At 45.8% G+C, this 13,809-nt stretch overlaps 1 non-coding gene across 1 annotated transcript; it reads right to left on the bottom strand.

The window, feature by feature from the left end:
• Window positions 1-13,221: 13,221 nt before the first annotated feature.
• LOC122230828 lies at window positions 13,222-13,329 on the bottom strand. Its single transcript, XR_006207911.1, has one exon. It is a non-coding gene; the product is annotated as a U6 spliceosomal RNA (small nuclear RNA).
• Window positions 13,330-13,809: the final 480 nt, after the last annotated feature.

The raw sequence follows: 13,809 nt of genomic DNA, 5'->3' as shown, positions 1-13,809 counted from the left end.
TGTTAACTTGGAATTCCAAGTTTCCATGTTTTTAAGGAGACACAGAATATATATAAATACACACACACACACACACACACACATATGTATGTATATAAACCCTGAATTAAAACCAAATAAGTATCTTCTAACACCATCATTTTGTATATTTGACCTTAGTGAGATCACCCTTGCTTCACAGGGCATGAGATCCAAAACAACGCAGAGACAAGGCTGGGTGGGGTGGGAAAGGTGCTAGGTCTGATTTCCAGCCACATCATGTGTGCCCTTGAGTCAGTCACCTCTCTCCTCCCCTGGCCTATTTCCTCTGCTGAACAATGAAGATGACAGACATTAGTGTTTATGACACGTCAGTACCTGTGGATGGAATAGTGTTAGGAGAATTTTAAAAATTTCTTTTTTCAAAAGACAATCTTCTTGAAAATGTTACGTTCTCGAAAGTCACGTGGATGATACACTCACAGTCAAAACCAGCTTTCTGCCCTGCAGTTCCTGAGATGTGTTGACAGTTATGTTGGTACCGAGTGATCCCTGTCTTGAAGTGACAGCAGTGAACTTTTAATGTGTTGCTAAGCCTCTCTGGAAGCTTCAGGTTGGTGTTATCAAAATGACGACAGTTGGCTTATAATTAGCATCGTACTCGTGTTATAAAGACAAATTTTCTCTTCAGCAGAGATTGTATGCAATTGAAAGCATTGTTATACAAGAAGGCTTCAGAGTCATAAGTCATTTTGCAAACTGAGATTCCGATTTGACATAATAAAAAGTATTGCAGAGGAATGATGTACCGACTACTTTCCTGTCTTTCGCTTCTCGGGCTAATGAGAAGAGAACAGAACAATATTATGGGACCAAGACATTGTACAAGTAAAAGCCACATGACAATAGACTGTACTGAATAAGCCACATACAACAAAGAGTTTTAGAAAGTTGGTGGTGGGTTGGAAAGAGAAAAGAAGCCTTCGGTCCTCCTTCAACACTGTATGATAGACAAGCCGAACTCAGACCTGGATCACAGCAGGCGGAAATACACTCATAGAAAGTAAAAACCTTGTACAGATCTTGGTTTTGTGCCATCAACTCAGAGCAGCTTAGTAGCAGTAGCTGGGAAGATTTTCAATAAGTCCTCATTATTTTAGACTGCACAATTTTATCGATTGTTTCGTTATAATAATAGATCATTGTTAAAAGAAGAAAGCAATGACTCAGCATGCTCAAAAAGAAAATTAGAATAGGCCGACAGGTAGGAAAAAAAAACCAACTTCACAAATACATTTTTCTATTATTAAACCAATATCCACGTTTTAGTTTAGCAAAACGGCATCACCCATTGTAACATTAAACTTCTAAATTTGAATGAAGGCAGTTTTGTAGTTTTGCTTCTGAACTATTGTCCTGAAAATACATCATGTCAAGAAGAAGGTGCTAATTATGTATTTGCGTTCACACCAAGTCTCCTTGCTGCTTATCAAGAATGCATGCCTTTGGCGTGGCTTCCGTGAGTCTCTGCTCTGTGGTCTTAGCCTTGTTCCTGCTCCTGCACTGTCCTAGAACCTGGCTAGATGGAAGGAAAACAGAAAATGCTGGGGTCAGCAGGAAAGTTCTTCAAAGTGGTTAATCCATTTACAGATCACTGGGAATGGACTGTGCCGTGCTAAGTCGGCATTCTGGTATTTCTGCTCAAGCACATGATTCTGTAGACAACAGCTGATGGTGTTTTGCTGGCAAATATAGCTTTGAGCTCCTTTTGCTAGCTTGGCCCTAACTCAACAAAGTCTTGACTCACAAAAAGATGCTAAGAAAGAGAATATGCAGGAAAGTGTTAAGCAAACCTCGGAATAAGCAAATCTTGGAATTAGAGAGAACGTTGCATATTCCATTCTTAAGTGTGGTAATGGCTTGGGACTAAAAGGGAAAGGACAAGTGTAGGGGGCCACAGTTTACTGGGACTTTCCATAGCTAGGGTCATTTACATTTTAGGAGAAGGGTGTTTACTCTCAGTGCCTATATTCGATCTCATTCTTACTGGTGTTGAGAACTTTTATATTGAACTTTTGCTAAGAGAGGCCGTCAGTTTTTATCAAGAGTGTGTTTACTGGTCTCATAGAATCTCTACCCCTCCTAGAAAGAAGTTGAGATTAGGTCTTACCAGTCCTCCCCAAGGGACCGGGGCAAGACAGAACTGGGTCCCTGTGGAGGGAGCAGGTGGGCGGTAAAAGAAGTAGGAGAGTAAGGGAGAAGAGGCAGGTGCCTATCTGAGATGTATTTTGGATGGATCAAATGTGGCCAGAGGAGAACAGTAAGGAACATCTCGCTGAAACAGTGACAGTGGTATGTGAACATGATGTTTAAGTTTCATGACAATCTTGTGAGGCCGGGATTATCATACCCATTTTATTATTATTTTTTTAAGTTTATTTATTCATTTTGAGAGAGAGATGGGGTAGGAGCAGAGAGAGAGGGAGAGAGAGAATTCCAAGCAGGCTCTGCACTGTCAGTGCCGAACCTGACATGGGGCTCAAACCCATGAACTCCGAGATCATGATCTGAGCTGAAACCAACTGACTGAGCCATCCAGGTGATCCCCATGCCTGTTTTAAAGCTGAGAAAAGTCAGCCTCAAAGAGCTTACATGAATTTGCCAAAGGTCGTCAAACTAGCCAGTGGCAGGGCTAGACTTTTAACCCCAAATCTACCTGACACCCATATCGGGCCCTTCTCACCACACCACCCTTCTCCTCTATTCTCTACCTCTCCTAAACTCTCCGTCTGCTTTCCTCCCTCTTACCTGCAGCCCTTCTGACTAATGGGGCGCAGGTAAGAGATGCAGACTCTGGGTACAGCCTGAAGCTCTGTGACTGGGGGATGCCAACTGCAGCCAAGATCCATAACCCACACATTGTGGCAGCATGTTCTACACCACCCCACGCCTACTGAGTCAGAATCTCCATTTTAGCAAGATCCCTGTATGATCAGCCAGAGCATTAAGGTTTGAGAAATCTGCTCAAACCTACTCAAGTAACCTAATTAGATGGTGATGCAAATTTTAGGGCTCTATCGTCAATAGAAAAGAGAAAAGACCATCAATTTAAAAGCTCACCGTCTTAATTAAGGAATACAATTTAGTGGATTCATTTCTGTAACAGGTAACAAGGCAGTTGTAAGTTTTAATAGACTTGCATGGAGAATATCCAGATCGCTATTTTTTTTTTATTTTAGAGACAGCATGAATAGGGGGAGAGGGACAGAGGGGGAGAGAGGAAGAGAGAGAGAGAGAGACAGAGAGAGAGAGAGAGAATCTTAAGCAGGCTCCGTGCTAAGCATGGATCTCGCAATCCATGCGAGAGATCATGACCTGAGCCAAAATCAAGAGTTGCATGCCTTAACCGACTAAGCCACCGAGGCGCCCCTATCCAGATCACTATCCGCTGAGCACTTTCTATATGCCAGGCACATATTTCATCCATTTGCTTCTCACAAAATTCTTGTAAGATCCATAAGCCTCCATTCACAAGCAAGGAAACCAAGGCACAGGGAGATCATGTGACTTGCTCAAGTTCCCACCTTTGGTCAGTGCCAAGGTTGGAACTTGAATCCCAGTCTTTAGACTCTGGGTCAATCCTCTTCTGACTAGCGGGCAGGACTTCCCAGGAGTTCACCCCAAAGAAGATGGGAAGAGAAGATGCCCCTCACTTCTACTGGCTCACCGGAAATAGGGACCAGGGCTCAGGGGTTCAAATGTGAAGCTCACCCCATGTCACATGGCAAAGTAGCAACCCACTGACTCTGTGGGTGGCTGAGCTGACAAGAGCCAGAGACTCCTGGGCAGGTGAAAGCCATTATGTCCTATAATATGATTTGGAGATATTTATGCATAGGGATACAGTATATTCTTCTGTATCACCAGGAAGAAGCAGCCTTCATACTAAACATCAAATTTTCTGGTCTCTCCAAAGCCTGTAGGACTTCCAGGAAGTGATCAAATGTTATTTCAGATTTCTGGTAATGTACAAGGGATCTAGAAACATGAAGCTTTAGGCTTTTGATTAAATATGGCAGACTTAACATGCATGATTATCTCCATTTCGCCAAGAGGCCCCAGTATAATGGCTGTAAAGGGATAACAAATAAAATGAGTATAAACAAAGGAACCCTTATGTTTAGGAAAACATGGGTTTTATGGTTCTGAAATGGAAGGACTTGGGAAAGGAGAACAGAAGGAGAATTAATTGCTCTGAGAAACAAAGCACCAAATTCAGGAATTGCCCTCCAACAGGGAGGTCTGGGGGCTCCTGAGGACGAGAAGAAACTCTGAGAAGGAGAAAATCATGACAAGGAGGGCGCTGGTAAGCAGTGTCCCAGGGAAAAGACATCAACGGGTGGATTGTGGGGGCGATGCGTGAAGAATAGTAAAATGTCAAATACTCTATTTTTGATGTTTCCTGTCCCTCCAGTCACCTGTCACTTTTCCCAACTAACCACTTAAAGTCTGTAATACGCGTTAGGTTGGCGTGGGCACTCTGGGAAACGGGGAGGGGCTTATCCACACCAGAACAAAGCCGGGAGGAGAGGGCAACAAGGTTGGGAGGAGGTCGGGGGGACCAGAAGTCAACACACAGGATCTTAGAGTCAGAGGGAGCCAAGTGTAGCAAAATGTCCTCTCTCTGACTCCTTACCCACTGTAATTGCAGAACCTTCAGTAAGGTAGTACATTATACACACCTGTTTGGGCCACTGCTAATCTGAGGAATGAAGGGAAGGTGGCTGTTTCCTGTCTGGGGCAAAGTGAGGTGCACAGAGAGGCAAGACAACAAATAGGGTCATCAGCAGGAGGAATTTGGAGTGAGGGGTCAGTCTTTCTCTCCTGCCTGAACTATGGAAATTGGTCGCCTGAACTATGGAACTTATGGAAGTAAGTCTGCCATATTTAATTGCCAGCAGACTTGGGGACTGAGTAAACTACAGATACCAGGTCTCATTTCATTCATTTAAGTGAGTGATTTAATCCTCACTTAACCTTATGAGATTAATTTTTATCTTCCCCATCTTACAGATAAGAAAACCGAGGCTAGTGAGTTTCGGTATCTAACCCAGGATAATGTAGCTTAAAAGTGACTGAGGGAAAATTTGAGCTCAACTTTGTATTACTCACAAATTATCTACAATTTGTATTCTGGGTTTATTCACTTACAACATTTGCATCTGGACGGGGGGACTTCCACCATCATAAAATTGTATATTTTATTTTAGTCATTTTTAAAGTTTATTTATTTACTTTGAGAGAGTGAAAGTGGGGGAGGGACAGAGAGAGAGAGAGAGAGAGAGAGAGAGAGAGAGACAGAGAATCAGGCTCCACACTGTCAGCATGGAGCCTGGTGCAGGGCTTGAACTCACGAAACTATGAGATCATGACTGGAGCCAAAACCAAGAGTCGGGCACCTAGCCAATTGAGCCACCCAGATGCCCCATAAAATTGTATATTTTAAAGGCAGCATCAGTGAGCTCGTAAATACCTTCCTCTCCACTATTGCCTTCGTTGACCTTGACCTCCTTGGCAGGTCGGGGCAGGGGCCGGAGTGAGAAATCTGAAAATGAAGTGTGATCCTATCAACATTCTCTGTCTTTGGTTTACCCCATCGCTTGTGAAATTGGGGTGAGCCAGTGTAAGGGACGGAGTGCCAAGACAGACGCTGTCCCTTCGTATCTTAAAATAATTGCCAATAGGTTTCCAGAGCTCTCGGTCAGATGGGTGCAGATCCCTTGGTCAAGAACATCAAATACCCTTTTGTGTGTCTCTCCCTATTTAATTTTTTTTTTTCAACGTTTTTTATTTATTTTTTTTGGGACAGAGACAGAGCATGAACGGGGGAGGGGCAGAGAGAGAGGGAGACACAGAATCGGAAACAGGCTCCAGGCTCCGAGCCATCAGCCCAGAGCCCGACGCGGGGCTCGAACTCACGGACCGCGAGATCGTGACCTGGCTGAAGTCGGACGCTTAACCGACTGCGCCACCCAGGCGCCCCTGTCTCTCCCTATTTAGACCTAGCTCCAGGAAAATGGGCAGGAATCATATGAGGTTCATTTCCTAATTTCCCACAGACCAAACCCAGAGCTGTGTACATTCTGTGTGAACTGCGACCACTTTTTGAAACTGAATTGGGTTGAACCCTGCTTCCCCATAGATAAGTCCATCTATCATTTCTGCAGAGCCTACTGAGAAGTGGATGGGAAATAAAACTCCAGTCTGTAAAGCCTTAATAAAACTTCTCTCCATAAACTTAATTATTTATTTATTTATTTTTGAGAGAGAGAGACAGAGAGAGAGAGAGAGAGAGCAAGCATGGGAGGGGCAGAGAGAGGTGGGGGACAGAGGATCCGAAGCAGGCTCTGTGCTGATAGCACAGAGCCCAATGTGGGACTTGAACTCATGAACGGTGAGATCGTGACCTGAGCTGAAGTCAGACGCTTAACCGACTGAGCCACCCAGGCGCCCCTCCATCAACTTTTTAAAACCAACAACAACTTCAAAACCTGCATGAAGGGACACGCTCAATACGCTACACAGAATAAACCCCCTTTGGGGCCCCCTCCGCATCTCTGCTTTGCTACCACACCGCTTCCTCTATCCGTAGCGATGAGATCTTTGGGGTGAACAAGACGGTTTGAGTACAGCTGCCCAGTGGGCTGGTCGGGCTCAGGTTACCCATGTGAAGTGCAACTCAGTCGCCGTGTTCTAGGGGGGCAATGACTGTTTATAGATTAGTTCATTGTCCCATAAACATGACTCAAGTTTTAGCTAAATTCCCATGTTAACTAATTGCCTCAGAAGGCAATTCTGTTCTCAATGCCAAGAGAAGACATTCATTCAAAGAGAGGCACACATTTACTCCACCTCAGTTTTGATGTTCAGGAAAATGCATGGATCCGTGGCAAAGGGGTGCAGATGTAAGCAGTGGGATCCGACTCCACGGCCCTTCCAGACGGTCGGAACTCTGTGGGATGCACTCCAGCAGATGTCTCCGTCGGCACTCACTGGAAGGATGGGAGCGTGTTTTCTCCACCCGGGCAGTTGGGGTTTGGGTATCATCTTCTGTTGTTTCTTGCCCAAGGACGAAGTGGCTCAAAAATGATAGAAGCCGTAGCGTTTGACGATTTGTCAGGAGGAAGCTCCCAGATTGTCTCCCTACTGCTAACACTCTGGGAGCCAGGCCGTGGGTCTGAGCCTGGGACTCCCCTGCTTTGTGAAAACCTTTCCGAGATTCCCAGCTACTCGGCTTCGGAGATGCAGCTCTGGTTCCTTCCCTCCCATCCCAGGGGATTAGCGGTCACCTCTTCTCTGCCATCATAACCCCTGGACCCTGGGAAAGGAGCTCTGTGCCTGAGTTGTAGAAGGTACTGGCACTCCTGTATTACTCCTGTCAGTTCGATGCGGATAAAATTCAGCATTGACTTGTGATTAAAAAACTAGCAAATCTATACTACAAAGAACTTCCTGGGGCACCTGCGTGTCTCTGTTGGTTAAGAGTCCAAGGGTCTGACTCTGGATCAGGTCACGATCATCTCACAGTTTGTGAGTTCGAGCCCCACGTCGGCCCCTGTGCTGATGGCTCAGAGCCTGGAGCCTGCTTCGGATTCTGTGTCTCCCTCTCCGTCCACCCCTCCCCCACTCACACTCTATCTCTGTCTCTCTCTCTCTCAAAAATAAATAAACATTAAAAAAAATTAATAATAAAAAAAGAACTTCCTTAATCTGATAAAGAGTATCTATGGGTAGCCACAGCAAATACCCCTTTCCATGGTGAAAAGTTAAAAGCGTCACCTTTGAGGTCCAGAACAGGACAAAGATACCCACCATCACCACTGTGCGTTGACATTGTTTTGGAGTTCTCAGCCAGAAAGGAAATAAAGAAGCAAAGTGGACGTTTTTAAAGATATGTGCACAGGAAATGCTGAAGAAATCTATAAACAAATTAGAATTAATAAATAAATCTTGCAATTTACTTGCTACAGAATATCTGTATCTATGTTGATATATCTAGATATAGACATTCCAAATGAATTTGTATATTCTGAAGATGTCTTTTACAACACTTGACAAACTGTCGAGTTTATAAGGAATTGCAAGGGGCCGAGAAGAGCCAAGATAGTTCTGAAGAGGAAAAACGAGGTAGAGGACTTGCCCTACCAGATATCAAGATTGATATAAAGCTTTAGCAGTCAAGACAGTTTGGAACTGAAACAAGGAGAGAAAAATATTCCAGTGGAACAGAAGAGAGAGTCTGGAGGCAGACCCGTTCTTATATCAGTATCTCATTTATAAGGAAAAGTCATTGAAAATCAGTGGAAGAAGAAAGACTTTTCAATAAATAGTGTATGGTTCAATAAAGTGTCTGGTTACCCATGTAAGAAAATAAAAAGGAATCTGATGCATCTTGACAACATACACAAGAGTCAATTCTAGGTGCATTAAAGTGAACACTATGGAGATTTTAAAAGATACTCTATACCATATACCGTATACTCTGAAATCTCACCTTCCTAGTCAACCTCTCTCTCCCAGGATGTTGACTTAAATATTCTTACCAATGTGATACAGAATTAGTAATTAACTAATTAACAATTAATAATTAATTAATTGATGAAGCAGACTTCTAGACTTTTCAGAGGTCAAGGACAAATTTCATAGACTATAGCAACAATTGCTAAACTTCACACTTCTTACTAGTGTCCTTTGCTAGAAATAGCATAACACTTTAAAAAAGTTTTTTTGATGTTTATTAATTTTTGAGAAAGAGAGACACAGAGCATGAGCAGGGGAGGGGCAGAGAGAGAGAAAGACGCAGAATGCGAAGCAGGCTCCAGGCTCTGAGCTGTCAGCACAGAGCCCGACGCGGGGCTCGAACCCACAAACCACGAGATCATGACTTGAGCCGAAGTCAGGCACTTAACCGACTGAGCCTCCCCCGTGCCCCACATAACACTTTTATCAAGCAGGCTACTATCTTTTTTCAGCAGCTCTAGGGTGCGATGAACATTTTTCCGTCTTATTTGGATCTGTTTTTACCAGTTGTTAGAAAAGTTTGTAAGTATCAAGGTCAAGTGCCAGAATCCCATTAGTCTGTCCCAAAGGAAAGAAAAACAAAAACCCGATGTGAGCAGCTCAAAACTTACAATATGGAAAGGAAAAGGATATGTCAGGATTGTTAACACATTGAATGTGAGGTAAGAAATGTTTTGCATCTATAAGACCAAGCTGACACCCCTAGGCAAGGTCCTAGTTTATTTTTAATATTTCTGGTTATTCTGTTAACCCTCCCAACCAAGGGTTTTGTTTGTTTGTTTGTTTTGGTTTTTGGTTTGTTTGTTTTTGGTATAAATGAGAGAGTTTGTAAGTCACCACTGATCGAAAGTTGTGGCCGAAATGTTGAGTATTCATCCAATATCTGTGGCTCCGCCATATCCCCTGGTCTCCCTTCAGTTAAATGGAGTCATGCGACTGTTCGTGGCTAGTTACAGTACGGTTAATTACACGGCGTGACAGGGATTATGCAGATGGCGCTATGTAACTAGCTCTAAGCTGTGAGCAGGAGTGACGCATCAACTCTCGTGTCTGTCTCCTCCTTGAGGCCGTAAACTTCTTTTAAAGAAATTTTTTTAAATATTTATTTTTGAGAGAGGGAAAGAGATAGAGCGCAAGCAGGGGAAGAACAAAGATAGGAGACACAGAATCCGAAGCAGGCTCCAGGCTTCGAGCCGTCAGCACAGAGCCCGACACGGGGCTCGAACTCATGAACCGTGAGATCGTGACCTGAACCCAAGTCAGACGCTTAACCGACTGCGCCACCCAGGCGCCCCTGGACTGTAAACTTCCTGGGGGCAGAGACCCTCCGTCTCTGTGTCTCCAGGTGTGGTGATAACTCAGTGGATAGTCCCATCCATCCTGATCTGTATGTTGCTCTTTCTGAAGTCCATCTGCTGACTTCAGCTTTCTTTCCCAGTTTCTAGACCTTTTCTTTAGCGAATATTTTCCATTTGATGTCCCGCAGGGACTTTAAACTCTCCGTGACCAAGCCTGAACTCATCGTGTCTTTTACCCAAACTGCTCCTCTCCCAGGGCCCCCTACTCGGTGTGTGGTACCATTTTCTGCCTCTTTGCTCAAACCAGAAAGTGGAAGGCATCCTTAATTTCAGGTCTTCTCCTACCAACATCGCTCTCCCTCACCCCCCCGGTCCCCCAGTTCTTACTCTGTCACGTCAGCTTCCCAAATGTCACTCAGATCTATTCACTTCTCTCCATTCCTGCTGCATTCATTCACTCAGGGCACCATCATCTCTCATCTGTCATCTCTGCGTTACAGAAATCACATTTCTTGGAGTCTCCCTACCTTCAGATCGGCCCCCAGCACCTAGAGCCGTGTCTGGCATGTGGCCAGCCCTCGCTAATTGCAGACGGAATGAACACGTGACTCTACGTCGATGCATGAGTGTGTGACTCAGCCATGTCAAGAGGAGCCTCGTCTGTTTAGACCTGTGTCTTCCAAAGACCCAAGAAATGACTTGGGGGCTGCTTCTCTTTGAACTTGGGACTGGATTAGCTTTTTTTTTTTTTTTTTTTTTGGAATAACTTCCTTGACCTGTGCCGCCCCAACAGCTTTGAACGCGTTTGCATGCCACTCACGTCAGTTGAACCCCACGCTCCCCGATGAGATAGACACCTTCGGGAGCCCCTTTTTGGAAACTGAGTCTCTCTTTTGCACAGAGGTAGAGAGGCTAAGTGATTTTCCCAGGGTTACCGAGGCTGTTAGGAGCAGAGGCAGGGCTCAGGCAGAGGCCCGTGGCCTCCAAAGCCTGGCCCGGTTTAGCCGGATTTGGCTCGTGCTCAGGGGAACGCGTGCTCCTCAGAGAGCAGCTCTGGCAGTGGGATACTGAAGGCCAGGGAAGCCCGGTGCAAACTTCTGGACCTCTCTCTGCTGGCCAGAGGTCTGACGCTTCATCCGCACAGCCTGGGGAGCCCGGCAAAGGGGTCAGTGAAGGGAAGCCTGGAACCTGTGGGCTTGGGGCTCTTCCTCACCGCACTCTGTCAACCATCATGGGCAGTAATCGGGACTGCCCGTGTCCCAGATTGCCACCGGGCGTGTCACAGAGATGAAGTGCCTCTCTGCTCGGTCCTTAGTTTGCTTTCTGGAAGCCCAAACTGCTGGAAATGTAGAAACGTCACTGATGAGATCTACTTGGTCAGGGCAGAAAATTCAGAATTGGGAGCAATCGCAGAAAGAATTGTTGCCGTCAGCTCGATGCCGGGAAGTGGGCTGTGGACGGGCGGGGATGGTGGAAGGAAAGAAGCGAGGGCATCCCCAAAGGTCCTGCGGCCGCCTGAGCTCTGGAGGGGGTCCACATCTTCCCAAGGCAACCGCGTGCTGATGTGCGCCACCCCCCCCCCACCATGTGCTGGCGGGGAGCAGGAAGACTTCACTCAGGTGACTTTCAGCACCCCCGAACTCTCAGCCCTCGAGGTGCTATGCCAGGCCCTGGGCACGGAGCTGAAGCAGTAAGGGCCCTGCTCCCTAGAAGCTGGGTCTAGCTGTGTCGACAAAACCTGGATGTGAAGAGCACAGTGTGAAATACAATGTCAGATGTTTCACAGAAGAGATTCTGACAAGGTCCTTGGGCATCCGGGGCTGGGGGAACCAGGATTTCTTCATGGCGGAGGAGGCTTAGACTGATATGTAAGATTTGGATAAGCGGAGAATGAGAACATTCCTGAAGGAAAGAGCCACATGAACAAAGACAAGAATGAGGCTTTGTGGCAAGGAGTCTATCTGTTAAAGGCTCCTCAAACTCAGCAATGGACAGCCCAGCAATTTCGATACCGTTCAGCCATCTCTGGAGTTTAACTTCTGCCCCGGTTGGCTGGTAGCTAATAGTTTCTGCAGATTCTGGGGCCTTGTGGCTACTTGGTTCCCAGCTTGTTAGTTTCCCCAGAAACAATTCTGCCAGGGGTGCTCTCCAGAGCACTGGGTCCTGTCACCTCCTGCTGGGATCCCCTGCAGCCAAGTTGTAGCACACGGCGTATCCCCCATAGTTAGCGCGCTGTGCCCGTATCCCCCCTTCTTGTTACTGTGTTTGTGCACACTGGCTCCCTGTGTGATTTCCTCCCAGCGGCCAGCACCTGCGCTACGTCGAGTCTTCCCTCGGGCTACAGGTCCCCTTGGCCAGTGCCCGTGAAGAGCCAGACATGTGCTCCCAGCCCAGGGTCAGCCCTTGACCAACTGTTGAGAGATGCGGGGTATGAACACTCCATCTTCCTTGTCCCTGAGGTGTGCCTAACCGGTCTCCAGAGCCCCCTGCAAGTTTGAGCCCAATTTCACTCTGTGGGACCTTGCTTGATGTCATACTTTGCTTGGCATGTTTTCCCTTTTTTTTTTTTTAATGTTTATTTATTTATTTTTGAGAGAGAGAGAGAGAGACAGCAGGCAAGGAAGGGGCAGAGAGAGAGGGAGACAGAGAATCTGAAGCAGGCTCCATGCTGTAAGTGCAGAGTTCGGCTTGGGGCTCGAACCCACAAACTATGAGATCAAGACCTGAGCCCACTGAGCCACTCAGGTGCCCCGGCATTTTTTTTTCCTTTCTTGATCCTACTTCTCTTTCACCTCCCCAGGTTTTTCTCAGAAGCATTTCCTAACTACTTTCATCTGAATTCTCATATCAAGGTCTGCCTTTGCAGAACCCAATTAGACATATTGTCTAGTATGGAAGGCAAAATCATGGCTCCTCAAAAGGTGTCCCCCCCAACCCCTAGAACTAATGAATATGGCAAAGGGATTTGTGTATTCTGACCTACAGAACTTTGAGATAACACACTTGTGTTCTTTCTTAAGCTGCTGAGTTTGTGGTAATTTGTTAAAACAGCAATGGAAACTAATATACTAAGATTTCCCCTAAAAAGTATACACACTCTTTGCATGTTCTCATGGTCATTTGCACCGGTAACGTCATGGGAAGACTTCAAATCCAGATACTGATATACGGATTTATGATGTTGGTTGACCGTTCTCAGGTCACTCCTTTTATCCCTTCACTGATCTCAGTCTGGTTGCACTGGGGCAATCCTTTATTCCCTCTGTTTAACTCCCACCCGGATTTTATCAGTGAGGAATGGTTGAACGCTTCCGGCAGGCTCTGACGCGGGGCCCCATGTGTGTTCGCTAAGTATTGATTTGCACAAATGAGTGTGTAACTCAGGAATTTGCGTGTCATCTTTGCACAGGGGCCGTGATAACCTTCTCTGCATCCTTCTGATTTTAGTATATGTGCTGCCTGAAGCGAGCTCTGAATGTGAGTCAGATATCAGTGGTAAAATTTCCTGTGCTGCCCGAGGCAGCCATTTTGCTCCTGTCTATACCGAGCCTCTTAAGATGTTTGTCTCCTCTGCTAAAGGTCTGAAGCCATGGAGGGGTCACTTTGTAGTTTTTGGAATTCCACTCAAAAATTCCCATTGAACATATCAATTCTCCCAAGTCCCGCTGCCTGGGTGTCATATGGAAAGCAGTCCTGTCCCCCTGCACATAAATAGAACCTGCCCTTTGAGGCTCCTCTCAGTCAAATTTTATCGTGTAAGTGTATTTAGAGACTATATTTATAACTTCACTCTTTCTCTCAGGTTTATGGAAAGACTCTTGGCTGAACAAATATAGCACAGGTTCTGGATGTGCTCTGGTGAAAACACTCACTCCAACGTGAGGCACATAATCAAGTCCAGGATGTAAAGCACAATAGATTCTTCTTCAGCTGTAGGACCAAAATATCTCTC

This window comes from Panthera tigris, chromosome C2 (genome assembly GCF_018350195.1).
Source record: "Panthera tigris isolate Pti1 chromosome C2, P.tigris_Pti1_mat1.1, whole genome shotgun sequence".
Classification (NCBI taxonomy): Eukaryota; Metazoa; Chordata; class Mammalia; order Carnivora; family Felidae; genus Panthera; species Panthera tigris.
The sequence above is the reverse complement of the archived record's forward strand: the minus strand, read 5'-3'. Positions and strand labels throughout refer to the sequence as shown.